Here is a 16,713-nt window from a genome sequence, read left to right on the forward strand (position 1 = left end):
CTTGAGCCAAAGTCCACACTTTTTGTAGTTTATCCTTAAATTTAGAAACATAATCCAGCAAGTCCAACTGCACATCCTCATTAACCCCTTGTTCTTTTATCAACATCAAAGCCTTTGTACAAAACAATCTGCCTCCTCATTAGTACTTGGGAGATAGGGTGCAGGAAAAATATGTCTGATATTGTTGTCGCACATAAATTTTTAAAAATGTTCTGATGTAAATTGAGACCCATTGTCCGTAACTAATTCATGAGGCAATCTATAAGTGGCAAAGCTAACGTGTAGACAGTCAATCGTGAGATCTGCTTTGGTGTTTTTCAGCTTTGAAACTACTGGCCACTTGGTGTGTGCATCCACAGCTATTAAAAAAGTCTCACCCACGAATGGTCCAGCGAAGTCTACATGAATCCGATGCCAGGGTTTGGATGGCCATTTCAATAGGTTAGCTTCGGCTTGCGGCATTTTTGGCTGCATTGACTGACATATTTGCATTCTCTTACTGTTGTTTCAATGTCTCTGTGTATGGAGGGCCACCAGACATGCATCTGGGGCAATGCCTTCATTTGTACCATTCCCGGATGGTTGTCGTGTAGTTCTGATAATACGGTAGTTTGCCATTTGGCTGGAATAATTGTACTGTACCCCATAGTAATCATCCTTCTTCAACTGATAGTTCATGGCGACGTGTGTGGTAAGGTTTTAGATCTTCTGGAATGACTTCAGATTTGTGCCACCTATTAAGAGTGAAGTATAGGATCTTGCTTAATGTTGCCTCTTTTTGGGTTTCTTTTGTGATCATTTGGGCTGTAATGGGCAGTTGTTGAAGTTGTTTTTGGTTGATGGCTGCTGCTTCTGCTATCCATTTAATAATTTCTTTGCGTTGTTCTGTCTCGGGTAGTGGCATGCATCATAAGGCATCTGCATGGCTGTTGAGTCTTCCTGGTTTAGGTATTATATCATAGTTATATGCCGCTAGTAGCATTGCCCATCATTGAATTCTGGCCGTAGCTAATATTGGTATACCTTTATGTGGCCCCAGGATTAAACTAAGAGGCTTGTTGTCTGTGATCAGGGTGAATTTTCTTACGTAAAGATATTGGTGGAATATTTTTACATGAAAAATTATTGCCAATCCTTCTTTTTCTAGTTGGGCACAATTGCGTTCACTTGTGGTTAATGTTTATGAAGCATACGCTATTGGTCGCTCTCCTTTTTCTATGATTTGGGATAGTACCGGTCCGAGTCCCACTGGCGAAGCATCCATGGCTAATGTAACTTCTTTACTAGGGTAGCAATGGATCAGCACCTTATTTGTTGATGTTAGTATTTCCTTTAGTTGATCGACTGTGTTTTTAGTTTCTGTGTTCCAAACCATGTTTGATCTTTCTTGAGTAATTGGTTCAGCGGGCTGCATAGTGTTGACATATTAGGGATCTGTTTTTGGTAGTGATTAACAAGACCTAGGAAGGACTGTAATTCCAATTTATTGGTGGGGTGTGGGGCCTTGCGAATGGCTTCTGTTCCTGCTGGATTCAGTTGCACCCCCTCGTTGTCGATTGTAAACCCGATATATGTTACTAAGGGGCACATGAAGTCACATTTGTTCTTTTGTAATCGTGTATTAGCCTGTTGTAGTCTGGATAAAACTTTTTCAAGGTTTTGTAAGTGTTCACTGTCATTTAGACCCATGATGATGATATCATCCAGGTAACACCCAACCGAGAGTCAATGTAGTAATTTGTCCATTGTTGCTTGAAAAATCACAGGTGTTGTTGAAACTCTGTAAGGCCCATGTATCGGTGAATAGTCCCAGATGGGGATTGATTGTCACATATTCCCTTGATTTTTTATTTTTTGCCTAATTCTATCTGTTGATATGCTTGTGACAAATCTAGTTTTGTGAATTTTTACCCACCCTTTACTGCTTGGAAAAATTCTTCTGCCTTGGGCATGGATTGATGGTGATTTTGTAATCGCCGCAAATGCGAATTTCAGCGTTTGCTTTTCATACTGATACAATGGGCGCTGCCCAATCTCTGTATTGTATTGGTTCTAATATGCCTTTATGTTTAATTCAGCCTCAATTTTTCCTTTCATAGCAAATGGGACTGTTGAAAAAATTTGGTTCTGCATTATCTTTTAATTTTAGTTTGGCTTGAACACCTTTGATTTCCCCCATTTCTTGTTGGAAAACCACTGCGTGATTGTTGAGGATTTATTCGAGTTCTGGCTGGAGGCGTGGTCTCAAGTATTCTTTTACATGTAACAGCATTGGGGATCCCTCTGCCCCCGTGTCTAACTCCATCTTCAGGGGGTGTCCGTTTATTTTTAGCTGTATAAAGATTGCTGTGTTTCCTCTGTTAATTCCTCGGACGTGTAATATCTCAGGAGCTGAAATTTCAGGAGCTTGAAGGTCAGCCATTGGGCTCTTATCATCATCGTTACTTGGTTGCCTCCCTCACTCTGCAATTGTTTTGACTTTAGCTGCCTGTTTATTTGCAGGCCACCTGCGGTTTAGAAGCAGACATTTAGCTTTGATATGTCCTTCTGTTTTGCAATGGTTGCATTTAGAATTTTTAAAGAAACAGTTTTCTGGTCGGTGATTGTATTTCCCACAACGGAAGCATTGTTGGTGGGAAGATCTCCTGACCAATAGGTCTGGTTGACCCACATCCAAGTTTTTATCTGCCATATCAGAGCTGTAGACTGTTCTGTATGCAATTTGTAATGTAATGTCTTGATCCATTCCTAATAATTTTTGCCTTGCTTGGCGATTACTTATCTATCTCACAGTGCTTGATCTAGAAATTGGTTGAAATGACAGTGCTCTGCCAGTTTGCGCAACAATGCCAGGAATTTACTTACTGTTTCTCCTGGTCCTTGACCCCTTTAATAGAATTGCTGCCTTTCTACCATGACTGGTGGTTTGGTCCTTTAATGGTTCCTTAGAGCTGTGCATAATTCGTTGAATGTCTACGTCCCTGGATCCTACAGGACCAGCAACGTCTTAAGGAGGTTGAATATTTTGCTGCCCATTATACTGAGGAAAAAGGACAATTTGCAGTTTACTGGACCTTCCACAACATTGTGGGATACGCAGTAATGGTTAAATCATTCTACGTCATTATCCCAACTTTCTTCTACTTACTTGAATTCCCCGAACTTTCCCTCCGCCATCTTGGCGCAATTTCACCTTGTTCTTTTGGCAGAAATTTGTTGGGGTGTTAGGTAGTTGTTTTATACCTTTCTTCTGTTGTTTCCTTTCTCATGATTGGTGCATGGAGCATGCGTAGGGTTTGTTTCGTTCCTTGTCGCCACTGTTGTGTATGCACTCACACAATTAAGACTTGGAGACGTGATGCTTTCTCATCCTTTACTTCTAATGGACTAACATGGCTACTGAGACACAGGGTTATGATATATATATTATATATATATATCTATATATATAAATATATATATATATCTCTATATATATTTATATATATATGTGTGTGTGTGTGTGGGAAGGTGACATCATGACGTGGGGTCATGATGTCCAGCAGGGGGCAGGCTTATACCCAATAATGATCTTTCTTTCTTCTTTTCTCCTTTGGCTTGGCTTCGCAGATGAAGATTTATGGAGGGGTAATGTCCACGTCAGCTGCAGGCTCGTTTGTGGCTGACAAGTCCAATGCGGGACAGGCAGACACGGTTGCAGTGGTTGAAAGGGAAAATTGGTTGGTTGGGGTTGGGTGTTGGGTTTTTCCTCCTTTGTCTTTTGACAGTGAGGTGGGCTCTGCGGTCTTCTTCAAAGGAGGTTGCTGTCCGCCGAACTGTGAGGTGCCAAGATGTACGGTTTGAGGCGATATCAGCCCACTGGCGATTGTCAATGTGGCAGGCACCAAGAGATTTCTTTAGGCAGTCCTTTTACCTCTTCTTTGGTGCACTTCTGTCTTGGTGGCCACGATCTTGGGAAGGCGATGGTCCTCCATTCTGGAGACGTGACCTACCCAGCGCAGTTTGATCTTCAGCAGCGTGGATTCGATGCTGTCGGCCTCTGCCATCTCGAGTACTTTGATGTTGGAGATGAAGTCGCTCCAATGAATGTTGAGTATGGAGCGGAGACAACGGTGGTGGAAGCGTTCTAGGAGCTGTAGGTGATGCCGGTAAAGGACCCATGAATCGGAGCCGAACAGGAGTGAGGGTATGACAACGGCTCTGTATACACTAATCTTTGTGAGGTTTTTCAGTTGGTTGTTTTTCCAGACTCTTTTGTACAGTCTTCCAAAGGCGCTATTTGCCTTGGCGAGTCTGTTGTCTATCTCATTGTCGATCCTTGCATCCGATGAAATGGTGCAGCTGAGATAGGTAAACTGGTTGACCGTTTTGAGTTTTGTGTGCCTGATGGGGATGTGGGGGGGGGGGGGGGCTGGTAGTCACGGTGGGGAGCTGGCTGATGAAGGACCTCAGTTTTCTTCAGGCTGACTTCCAGGCCAAACATTTTGGCAGTTTCCGCAAAACAGGACATCAAGCATTGAAGAGCTGGTTCTGAATGGGCAACTAAAGCGGCATCGTCTGCAAAGAGTAGTTCACGGACAAGTTGCTCTTGTGTCTTGGTGTGAGCTTGCAGGCGCCTCAGATTGAAGAGACTGCCATCCGTGCGGTACCGGATGTAAACAGCGTCTTCATTGTTGAGGTCTTTCATAGCTTGTTTCAGCATCATGCTGAAGAAGATTGAAAAGAGGGTTGGTGCGAGAACGCAGCCTTGCTTCACGCCATTGATAATGGAGAAGGGTTCAGAGAGCTCATTGCTGTATCTGACCTGACCTTGTTGGTTTTCGTGCAGTTGGATAACCATGTTGAGGAACTTTGGGGGACATCCGAGGCGCTCTAGTATTTGCCAAAGCCCTTTCCTACTCACGGTGTTGAAGGCTTTGGTGAGGTCAACAAAGGTGATATAGAGTCCTTTGTTTTGTTCTCTGCACTTTTCTTGGAGCTGTCTGAGGGCAAAGACCATGTCAGTAGTTCCTCTGTTTGCGCGAAAGCTGCACTGTGATTCTGGGAGAATATTCTCGGCGACACTAGGTATTATTCTATTTAGGAGAATCCTAGCGAAGATTTTGCCTGCAATGGAGAGCAGCGTGATTCCCCTGTAGTTTGAGCAGTCTGATTTCTCGCCTTTGTTTTTGTACAGGGTGATGATGATGGCATCACGAAGGTCCTGAGGTAGCTTTCCTTGGTCCCAGCAGAGTTTGAAAAACTCATGCAGTTTGGTATGCAGAGTTTTGCCGCTAGCCTTCCAGACCTCTGGGGGGATTCCATCTATACCTGCTGCTTTGCCACTTTTCAGTTCAATTGCCTTATATGTCTCTTCCTGGGTGAGGACCTCATCCAGGTCCAGCCTTAAGGGGTGTTGAGGGAGCTGGAGCAGGGCGGATTCTTGGACTGAGCGGTTGGCACTGAAAAGAGATTGGAAGTGTTCTGACCATCGGTTGAGGATGGCGATCTTGTCGCTGAGGAGGACTTTGCCGTCTGAGCTGCGCAGTGGGCTTTGGATTTGTGGTGAGGGGCCGTACACAGCCTTTAGAGCCTCGTTAAAAACCACTGAAGTCGCCAATGACCGCCCTGAGCTGGGTTCATTTGGCGAGGCTAATCCACCACTCATTTTGGATCTCCCGGAGTTTACGCTGAAGATGGCTGCATACACGACGGAAGGCTCGTTTCTTCTCTGGCCAGGACGGCTTTTCAAGGTGAGCCTGGTGGGCAGCTCGCTTCTTTACCAGGAGCTCCTGGATTTCCTGGTTGTTTTCATCGAACCAGTCCTTGTTTTTCCTGGAGGAGAAGCCCAGTACCTCTTCAGTGGTTTGCAGTATGGCAGTCTTCAGCTGATCACAGAGGGTTTCAGGGGATGAGTCCGTGAGGCGGATTGCATCCTCGAGCTTTGCTTTGAGGTTTGCCTGGAAGTTTCCTCTCACTTCGTCTGACTGCAAGTTTCCAACATTGAACCTCTTTCTGGGGGCTTTACTGTTCCTGGACTTTGGCTTGAAGTGAAGGTTGAGCTTGCAGTGAACCAGCCGGTGGTCAGTGTAGCATTCCACGCTGGGCATGACCCTGGGTGTGGAGCACATCTCGTTTGTCTCTTTCTTGCACCAGGATGTAGTCCAGGAGGTGCCAGTGTTTGGATCGGGGACGCATCCAGATAGTCTTAAGGCTGTCCCTCTGCTGAAAAAGGGTGTTTGTAATGACAAGCCGCTGTTCTGCGCAGAGCTCCAACAGGAGGCGCCCATTGTTGTTGCACTTGCCGACACCATGCTTGCCCAGGATTTCTGGCCAGGTTTCTGAGTCTTTGCCGACGCGAGCGTTGAAGTCGCCAAGGATGACAACCTTGTCGGCTGTAGGGGTGCGTTGAATGAGATCAGTGTAGAACTTGTCCTTTTCTGTTGGTTCCGCCTGGAGGGTTGGAGCATAGACACTGATGAGGGTGATGCAACGCTTGTTTTGAAGGGGGAGTCGCATGGACATAATCCGGTCCGAGTGGCCTGTCGGGAGGTTTTCGAGTTTGGAGGCAATGGAGTTCGTGACCATGAAGCCTACACCAGATAGGCGTCGTTCATCCATAGGCTTGCCAGAGCAGTAGAGTGTGTAGCCTGCGCCGCGTTCTTGGAGGCTGCCTACATCTGCAAGGCGGACTTCACTGAGAGCGGCTATGTCGATGTCAAGTCTGAGGAGTTCATGTGCGATGAGGGCAGACCGACGTTCAGGCCGGTGGCTGTCAGCCTTGTCTAGCATGGTTCTGATGTTCCAGCATGCTAGCTTGAGTTTGTGAGCATCTTTTGAGGGGGAGGACGTGGAGGGGGAGGATGTGGACCTGTCCTTGGGCCTGCGCAAAGGAGCTTTTAGGTGGAGTGCAGTGTGCGCAGTACTGGCCCCACCCTTTACACCCATGGTTCGTGTGCCGTGGCCAAGCAAGCTGGGACATGGCAGCGAGGTCCTTGGGTCGTAGCTTTTATATTGGAGTGGCCTTCTCCTATGCAGGTTTCTTACATGGGCTGGAGTGGCCTGCCTCCCCTCCTAGGTCAGACCATACCTGGTCGCAAATCACCTGTGGACATGGCCTAGGTAAGTTTAATTTGGTTCTCTAACTACCTCTGAGGTAGGTCAGGGACCCGGTTGGATTCTGACCGGGTTGACCGAGTCACACCCTTTCTTACTGCTGTGTAACTGGGGTGTAAAATTTAAAAAGTGAGGGGGAGGCTGCGGCCCCGGCCTCGGTCGAGTGTGGCAGGCGGTGGCCCTGGTCCAGGCAGAAAGAAGGCAGCAGCGGCCCCGGCCCCAGTCCGAGCAGAAGGTAGGCGGCGGCGGCCCCGATCCGGGCAAAAGCGAGGGGGAGGCTGTGGCCTCCCCTTCGCTTCTGCCTGGATCGGGGCCTCCACCTGCCTCACTCTACCAAGGCCGGGGCCACCGCCTCCCCCTCGCTTCTGCCTTGATCGGGGCCTCCACCTGCCTCACTCTACCGAGGCCGGGGCCACCGCCTCCCCCTCGCTTCTGCCTGGATCGGGGCCTCCACCTGCCTCACTCTACCGAGGCCGGGGCCACCGCCTCCCCCTCGCTTCTGCCTGGATCGGGGCCTCCACCTGACTTACTCTACCGAGGCCGGGGCCACCGCCTCCCCCTCGCTTCTGCCTGGATCGGGGCCTCCACCTGCCTCACTCTGCCGAGGCCGGGGCCACCGCCTCCCCCTCGCTTCTGCCTGGACCGGGGCCTCTGCCTGCCTCACTTTACCGAGACCCAATAATGATACAGCTTTATCAAATGGTGGAACTAACCTAATCTCTTGGCTACCTATAAACCATCCACCAAAACCTGGAGATGGAATCTGTGGTGTTCTTTCTTTGTATTTCTTCTCCATTCTAAGCTTCTCTAACTCGTGCTCTCTCCTCTGCTTCCATCTCTGATTTCTTAAGTTCTATTTCCACATCCAATCTTTTCATTTCCAACTGTAATTGCTCAGAGGTTCGACTCTCAGGACAATGTTTTAACACATCTTCTTCAAATTGTCCTTTTTGCAATATAATGCTTGGCAATCTTTCTTCTAATTTCCACTTTTTTCATTGATGGATTTACTGAAGTACCTAATTTTTGGGCAATAGCCACCAATTCGTGCTTTCTCGCCCACGCCCCCCACCCCCCACAACTCTTCCAGAGAGGGTGATTCTGTAAATTTCTGCACATCCATTGGTGCTGATTAGTCAAAGGTAATGAGCTTGCAGAAGGAATTTAGCCAATCAATCAAAATGTAGTCAATCACAAAGTTCCAAATTCTGTGCTCTTTCTATAGCACATTCACAAATCAGCTCCCAAATTTGGTGACAATCCCGAACAAGGCCCCAATTTATGTAAAACTCCCCAGCAGCAATTGGAAGGCACACAAACAAATGAGTTAAGTTTAACACAAAATTTATTAACCAAACTAACAATAATAGAACACCAGCCTTAATGCCATCTCTATATCAACAGACTATTATATAGCATATGTGGGAAAAAAAAACTCCATTACAATCCAGGCTGAAATGCCCCCAAAATCACCAAAATCCCCCAAATCACCAAAATTACCAAAATTCCAAAAAATCACCAAAATTCCCCCCAAAAAACCCAAAAACTCCCATGTCAAACATGTCAAGTTTCTCAGGGGAACAGAAGACTGCCTCAGGGTTCAAATGGACTACCACCGCCCTCCACTTCCTTTATCTAGGAATTTCCACAATAAGCTCCTGGTCACTATATGAGGTTCACTTCTCCAGAGCCTACTTGAGGGTTCACAAGTGCTCTCTGGCACGCGAGTCCTTTACTTTGAACCCTCCTTAGGGTTCACGTGCTCTTCAGACATACAAATCCTTCTTCCTTGGACATTTAACTTGAGTGGTCTGATGACCCTCCAAAACCCTCCTTGGGGTAGTGCCCTTCTGGCACCATGAGTCCTCTTCCTTGAAAGGGGACAGGAGAGGCACTGGTCAATTCCGCACACTCCACCAACTAACTTCTCTCAAAACTAGTGCGCTGGGCTTTTTAAACTGCCCAGCACTGCCTCTAACTCTCCCCATTGATGGAGAGGTTAGCAGCTGCAGGCTCACTCTCCTGCGAGCCCATGGACTTCTAGCATGTGGTTCCCGTGCTTTGACAGCTGTCAACATTTCCTAGTGGCAGCTGTCAAATCCCCCCCCCCAGCAAGTTGTCCTTTGATAGTCGTCGAAGTCCCTGAGTGGTAGCTTAGTGCTACTACAGCTATCAAATCCGCAGCAGTAAATTCATGCCGATCCTCAGTCAAAAAACAAAATAGTCAAGGACCATAACACTTTTCTATATAAAAAAAACCTTTATCTGCAATAGCAATAAACGTACACATGTTGCCCTGACCCAGTCATCACTTGTTTGTCTTCAACACTGCTGTCAATAGCACTGAAAACTGGAAAACTAGTTACAATAGTTAAAAATACACAAATTCCAATGATATTTGAAAGAATCTTCAGTGTCTCTCAGTTTACTCATTAGGAAGGTTTTGCTAATTTTTTTTGTCCAAATATTTGTGATTTTTGATTCCTTGGAACTCTTTTAACTGATCCAAAAGGACTATGTATTTTTAAATCAATCACACACTTCTCCAAACAGCAGGTGACACTCAGTTCAGATTTGCTGCATTAAGTTACTGCACAGTTGAAGACTGGGGACATTTTTCTGAAAGGACCTGGGCCTCAACACCCCACTGTGTAATAGGATTCTGGATTTCATCAACTCCAGACCACAATCAGTGAGGATTGGTAAGAACATCTCCACAACCCCAGCAGTACAAGAGGACCACAGGGCTATGTTCTTTCCCACTGCTCTACATGCTATACCAATTTTCCCCTGCAGCCGCTGCAACCGTGTCTGCCTGTCCCACATCGGACTTGTCAGCCACAAATGAGCCTGCAGCTGACGTGGACTTTTTACCCCCTCCATAAATCTTCGTCCGCGAAGCCAAGCCAAAGAACATGCTATACACTGTGCGGCTTGGTATGACAACTACACTATCTACAAATTCACTGACAATACCATAGTGTTGTATAAAAATGTGCCATGAGTCAACATTCAGGAGGGAGATTGAAAGCTTGGCTGAATGGTGTACCAGCAACAACCTCTCACTCAATGTCACCAAAATCAAGTAGCTGATTGTTGACTTCAGAAAGGGAAAACCAGAGGTAGACAATCCAGTGATCATTGGGGGAATTAGAGTTGGAGAGGGTGACCAAATTTAAGATCATGGGAGTCACTATCTCATAGGATTTTTCCTGAACCCAACATAAAAATACATCATGAATAAAGCATGTCAGCACCTCTACTTCCTCAGGAGTTTGCAGAGGATTGGCATGACACCATAAACCCTGGCAATTTTCTACAGATATGTGGTGGACCGGCTGCATCACTGTCTGGTATGGATACACACTGAGTGTAAAGCCATGCAAAAGGTAGTGGACGCAGCCCAGGACATCACAGGTAAAACCCTCCCCACTATCGAGAATATTTACAGAGAGGCGTGAGCAGTGAACAAAAATGAAAGGGATAATCGAAAGTCATGTCGTCATTGTGATAAACATCTACCAAAAAAGAGTCCAGCATATGGAAAACATGCTACATGTGCAGCAAAAGCATCCATTATGGCCATTGCTGTTGGAACCAAGAGTAACACAGCAAGGTTCATGCAGTAGATGAAAGGGAGATTGAGGAATTCTATGTAGATGCTGTGACTGAAAACAAGAAATAAAACAGACACTGGACGTTGAGATTAAAAGTGAATGACATATACATTTCAGTTAAATTGGATACTGGAGCACAAATTAATCTAATATTAGAGACTGATTTTAAGAAGATTAGACCAAGACCAAAGATGTATGGAACAAAAGTAAAGGTGACAGGATATTCAGGTAATGATATACCAGTGCAAGGAGAATGCATAGTCAAAGGGAAACACAAGGACAAAAAGCATATGCTAGCATTTATCATGTTACCAAAGGATGTTCAGCCTGTGAGAAACTGAACCTGGTAAAAAGAGTTCTGGTTGTGGAAAGTGAATGAGAGAGAGTCTATGATGAACTCATGAATGAGTACAATGACCTATTTCAGGGTCAAGGCTGCCTTCCAGGAGAACACACGATCAGAATGGATAAACGTGTGCCACCAATAATACATCCATGCAGAAAAGTTCCATTTACACTTCAAAAGCATCTAAAAGCAGAGTTGGACAGGATGGAAAGCCTGAACATGATTCAGAAGATAGATGAGCCAACAGAGTGGGTGAGTTCACTCGTTGTTGTGGAGAAAAAGAATGGAAATCTTAGAATTTGCTTGGATCCAAGAGATCTAAAGAGAGCAATAAAGAGAGAACACTTTTAAGTTTACAATGCATGAAGAAATCATGTCACAGTTTGCAACTGCAAAGTTTTTCAGCAGGTTAGATGCATCATCAGGATTTTGGCAGTTAAAATTGGATGAAGCAAGTTCAAGACTGTGCACATTCAATAGTCCATTTGGAAGATACGGATTCCTAAGGGATGACCATTCGGAATTGCCTCAGCTCCTGAAGTGTATCACAAAACTATCCATATGGTCTATGAGCACCTGGACAGAGTTTCCACCTCAATGAATGACATCATAGTCTGGGGAACCACGAGAATTGAGCATGATGAGCAACTAACGAAAGTGCTGGAAGTAACGAGGAAACTAAATCTGAAGCTGAATGGAGAGAAATTCCAGCTTGGGTTGACAGAAATAACATTTGTAGGAGATAATATTGGCAGTGAGGGTATCAAACTAGATCCTAGAAAGATGTCTGACCTTGGGAACATGCCAAGGCCACAATGCAAAAAGGACGTAAAGAGGTTTAATGGAATAGTCAATTATATGGGTAAATTCATATCCAACCTCTCAGAAAAGATGGCTCCATTGAGAAGACTAACAGAAAAGAACATTGAATGGGAGTGGAATCATGAACATGAAAAGTCATGGAGTGAACTAAAGAAACTGCTCACAGAGGAACCAGTTCTGAGGTTTTATGACCCAGCGAGACCCATCAAGGTATCATCAGACCATCACATAGTGGGCTCAGTGCAGTTCTTCTGCAAAAATATGATGACTCGCAACCCATTGCGTATGCATCATGCTCAATGACAGACGTGGAGACACGATACACTCAAATTGAAAAGGAACTGCTCAGCATCACATACGCCTGTGAAAGATTTCATCAGTTTGTGTATGGACAAGCAATCAGTGTAGAGACTGACCATAAACCCTAGATTGTATTGTTCCAAAAGCCATTAAATGAATGTCCACTGAGAATACAAAGAATGATGATTAGGCTGCAATGCTATGCACTGAATGTGGCGTACACTCCGGGTAAGCTAATGTACACAGCAGACACGTTGTCTGGAGCTGTTGACATGAGAGAGCCCGGAAACACCAAAATGGATGAAGATGTGAATGTCTTTATGGACATGATCACAAGCGCACTGCCCGTATCAGATGTCAAAATGGAGCTCAAAGTCAGAGACAAACAAAAATGAAACATCTGAGAAAAACCATCTTGGATGGATGGTCCAACATGAAGCAGGACTGCTCACCTTGCATTTCAGAGTACTGGAACTGCAGGGCGGAACTATAAGTGGTTGAAGCCATCATCTACAAAGGAAGTAAAATCCTTATCCCAAAGAGTCTGAGAAAATAGATGCCAAAAAGGATCCATGGAGGACATCTCGGAATCAAAAAGTATAAGAAAAGAGCATGAGAGGTGATGTTCTGGCCAAGAATCAACAATGATATAACAAAATGAAGTGTCAAACAGTACAATATGCAGGAAATATCAACCAAGAAATCCTGCAGAACCACTGAAGCCACACCCAACACCAAACAGACCTTACCAGAAGGTAGGCGCTGACCTATTCGAATGTCAAGGGAAGGGCTATCTTGTAGTCGTAAACTATTACTCAATGTATCCATATGTATGTAAATTGAACACCACCACTGCAGATGCTGCAATAACAGGTATAAAATCCATATTCTCCAGACATGGCGTGGCAAACGAGGTCTTCACAGACAATGGACCCCAGTTTTGCAATTTAAAGTTCCGACTGTTTGCCAAAGAATGGGATTGTGTACACACCACGTCAAGTCCTCATTTTCCATTGTCCAATGGTCTTGTGGAAAAAGCACTACAGACAGTGAAAGACTGATGAACAAGGCAAAAGACAATGGAACAGACTTCTCCCAGAGCATGCTGGTATACCGCACAAAACTGCTCGAGTGTGGTATGTCACCTGCACAGCTCCTTATGGGACGTAAGCAAAGATCAAACCAACCCATTTAGGAGAACCTCCTAAAAAACAAAGGAGGGGAAAAAGTGAGGAAGTTCAAAGAACAACTGAAAGAAAAGCAAAAGTATTACTTTGAAGGAGGAACAAAAAACCTACCGGATCTCAACAGTGGTGACCAAGTAAGGCTAAAAGACAAAATAAACTGATGGGCTCAGAAGGGAACCATCATTAGTGAAGTCCAACTGAGATCATACACCATTCAGACAGATGAAGGTGCTGTTCTGTGAAGAAATCGTTGAGATCTTCAAATGGGACCAGTCACAGTAGATAGAAAGATGGATACTGTTGAACAACCTGAATACACAACTGAGAAGACATCATCTGAGGCAATAATTCAGATTCAAGGACAATCAATCAGGAGATTGTCAAGACATGTGAAACCTCCTAAGAGACTCATTGAGTAAATTTAATGACTCCTGTAATAGAATGAAGTAGTGCTATCTTATTCGCTCTTCAAGTTTTAGTGTATGTAAATGTGAACACATAAAACAAGTTTTAAAAATGTTAACAATGTTGAAAATAATGAAAATGTAAGTTCTTGGTATTAAAGTTAAAATTGTAGAGTTATGCAAAGAAAACATGTTAGTTAAAAGTAAGCGATTTTTGTTTTAAGGGAGATGTAATGATAGTGATCGTGGTTGCATGGCCACTAGCAAGGCCTTGATCATAGTTCCTGTTTGATTAGACTAGGCTGCCAGCAGGGCGCAGACACAAGTATGAAAGATATATAATGGAGGCTTGCAGCCTCATGGCATGCCTCATGATGCTATTTACATCAATTTTAAAGTAAAGATCCATGTGTTTTCTAAGAACTCACACATACAAATACAAGATGAAACAATATTATCTTTCATTATCTATCACCAGGCCCCAATGATAGATGGCAGTGAGTAGTAAGGGACTACTTAAGGTTGTATACAAGTGGAAAGAAAAAGGTTGAAAAAGCATTGTTTTTAATCGTACTGTTATGAGCCCAGAGGACCTCAAAACCCAGCAGCAATAGATATTCATCAAGACAAATGGTTACTTAAACAAAAGTTGGTTTTAATTATCTTTAAACATGAAAACAGAATCACATTTTAACTTAACTAACCTAACTTAATCCCCTTCTAATTCTAAGCGCATGTGTATATAATATGTGCGTGTAAGTACAGAAAATTTCTTTGATTCACAGACCAATCTCACTTCTCATTCCTCCAAGTTCACCAGTTGCAGGCAATTCTTATACTGTGCACAGAATTTAATATTTAAAAAGTTCACCAGGCTTTGGTGCTTGAAAGGTAAATGGTTACTGCTCAGGAAGGTTCTTGTCAGTTTATAGAGAAATTCGTTGTTCCAGAACATCCACAGCTGATTCCTTTTTTAATCAGCCACTCCAGTGTCTCGCTGATGAAACTTTCCCCCTTCAGGGTTTTCCAGATGATAACCTCTTTTTTTCAGGTCACCACAGAGTACCTTTTTAAATTTTATTTAATTGTTTGCATCATTACAGGAAAAAATTAATAAAACATTAATCAAATGTCCATAGGCAATGATACAAAAAAGTACTTTTATATATTTTCTCCCCATCCCCCACCCAAAAGTAAGAAAAGAAACACCTTTCATTTAATATACAATAATATTAGCATAGACAATCATTAATTGTTATTAGAAATTACAAATTAATTAAGAGAAGTGGATAAGATAGAAGAGATGGATGGAAAATTATCCATAAAATCCATATACGGTTTCCAAATACAATTAAAATTTTCAACATGATTCCTTAAACTAATTTTTTCCAAAGGTATACAATTTTGCATCTCATTATATCATCTACTTAATAACACTTCTCTATCATCTTTCCATAATATCGTCATACATTTTTTTTGCTGTTGCTATTGCAATACTTAGGGTGCCTTTTTGTTTCTCTTACTCCAAGTGAAACATTAGACAGCCAGTCCTCTCCTCTTCCATGAACCACAAGGGCTTTAACCAGGATGAACAAAGCCCTTACAAACCCATCTTCCAAATGGGGATTTCCACAAGCTTGCCAGCTTATCCTGTTCAAGTCCCAGCTGCTGTTACTGGCTGTGACACTGTACAAGTGATCTCTCTCTCTCTCTCTCACACACACACACACACACACACACACACACACACACACACACACACACACACACACACACACACACACACACAGAGAAAACCTGTTTGACTCTCTCTGTTTGCAAAACCACATGACCCGCTTAGAACAGCAAGTTCTCTTCCAGACAGAAGACAGCTCCAATAAGCTCTTTCATCTGTTGCCTTTTTGTAAACAACAATCCATTAGTGAAGTCACTTGGGCACTCTCTAAAGCTCTTGCAAAAGCTGTGGAGCCGATATGTCTAGCATGGGGCAGAGCTCCAGTATTTCAAATAAGATGTGTTTTAATGTGTTTGTATGTAACCTACTCTAATACACCTTTTCCAATTTATTTCCCAAAAACATATCTATATACTGTGACAGAGTATATAGAGGTGTTTGGGAGATAAATTGGGAGGTTTGTTAGAGCGGGTCATACACAGACAGTTTAAAACACAGAATTTTTGCAGGAGTTTTGCAGAGTGCTCACAGACTCAAGATGGACTGCTATTTGCAAGAGGCAACAATGTAGCAACCTACAGCAGCAGCTTTGTCTGAAAAACAGGTTGCAGTCTGGAAGAGCTAGTGATCTTTGCAGGCAGAAGCAGAACAGCTTTGCTCTCAAAGTGGGAGGGAGTGAGAGAGAGGAGAGACAGAGACTTCAGTTCCAAAGGGACAAGCTGGCAAGCTTTGGAAGACTGCCTGGTCAAAGGAGAGGACTGGCTGTCTGGTATTTCCCTTGGAATAGGAGAAACAGAAAGGAACTCTAGGATGACCTGAAAGATAGAGATTATCATCTGGAGAACCCTGAAAGGAGTCAAGTTTCATCAGCAAGACACTGGAGTGGCTGTCCTGGAATGAGAAAACTCTCTCTCTGAAAACCAATAAGAACCCTCCTGAGTGGTAACCATTTAACTGTTAAGCACCAAAGCCTGGTAAACTTTATTAATGCTAACTTCTGTGCATAGCACAAGAATTGCCTGCAACCATTGAGATTGAACTGTGAACCAAATAACTTTTCTAAACTTACATACACATTACACACACTTGCACTTAAAATTAGAGGGGGGTTAAATAAGTCAATAGAGATAAGTTAAAGTTTGATTCTGTTTTCATGTAGAACGTTAATTAAAAGCAACTTTTGTTTAAGCAACCCTTTTGTTGTGGTGCATATCTATTGCTGCTGGGTTTTGGGGTCCTCGGGACTCGTAACAATACTCTGTCACAG

The sequence above is a fragment of the Narcine bancroftii genome, chromosome 4, assembly GCF_036971445.1.
Source record: "Narcine bancroftii isolate sNarBan1 chromosome 4, sNarBan1.hap1, whole genome shotgun sequence".
NCBI classification, from domain to species: Eukaryota; Metazoa; Chordata; class Chondrichthyes; order Torpediniformes; family Narcinidae; genus Narcine; species Narcine bancroftii.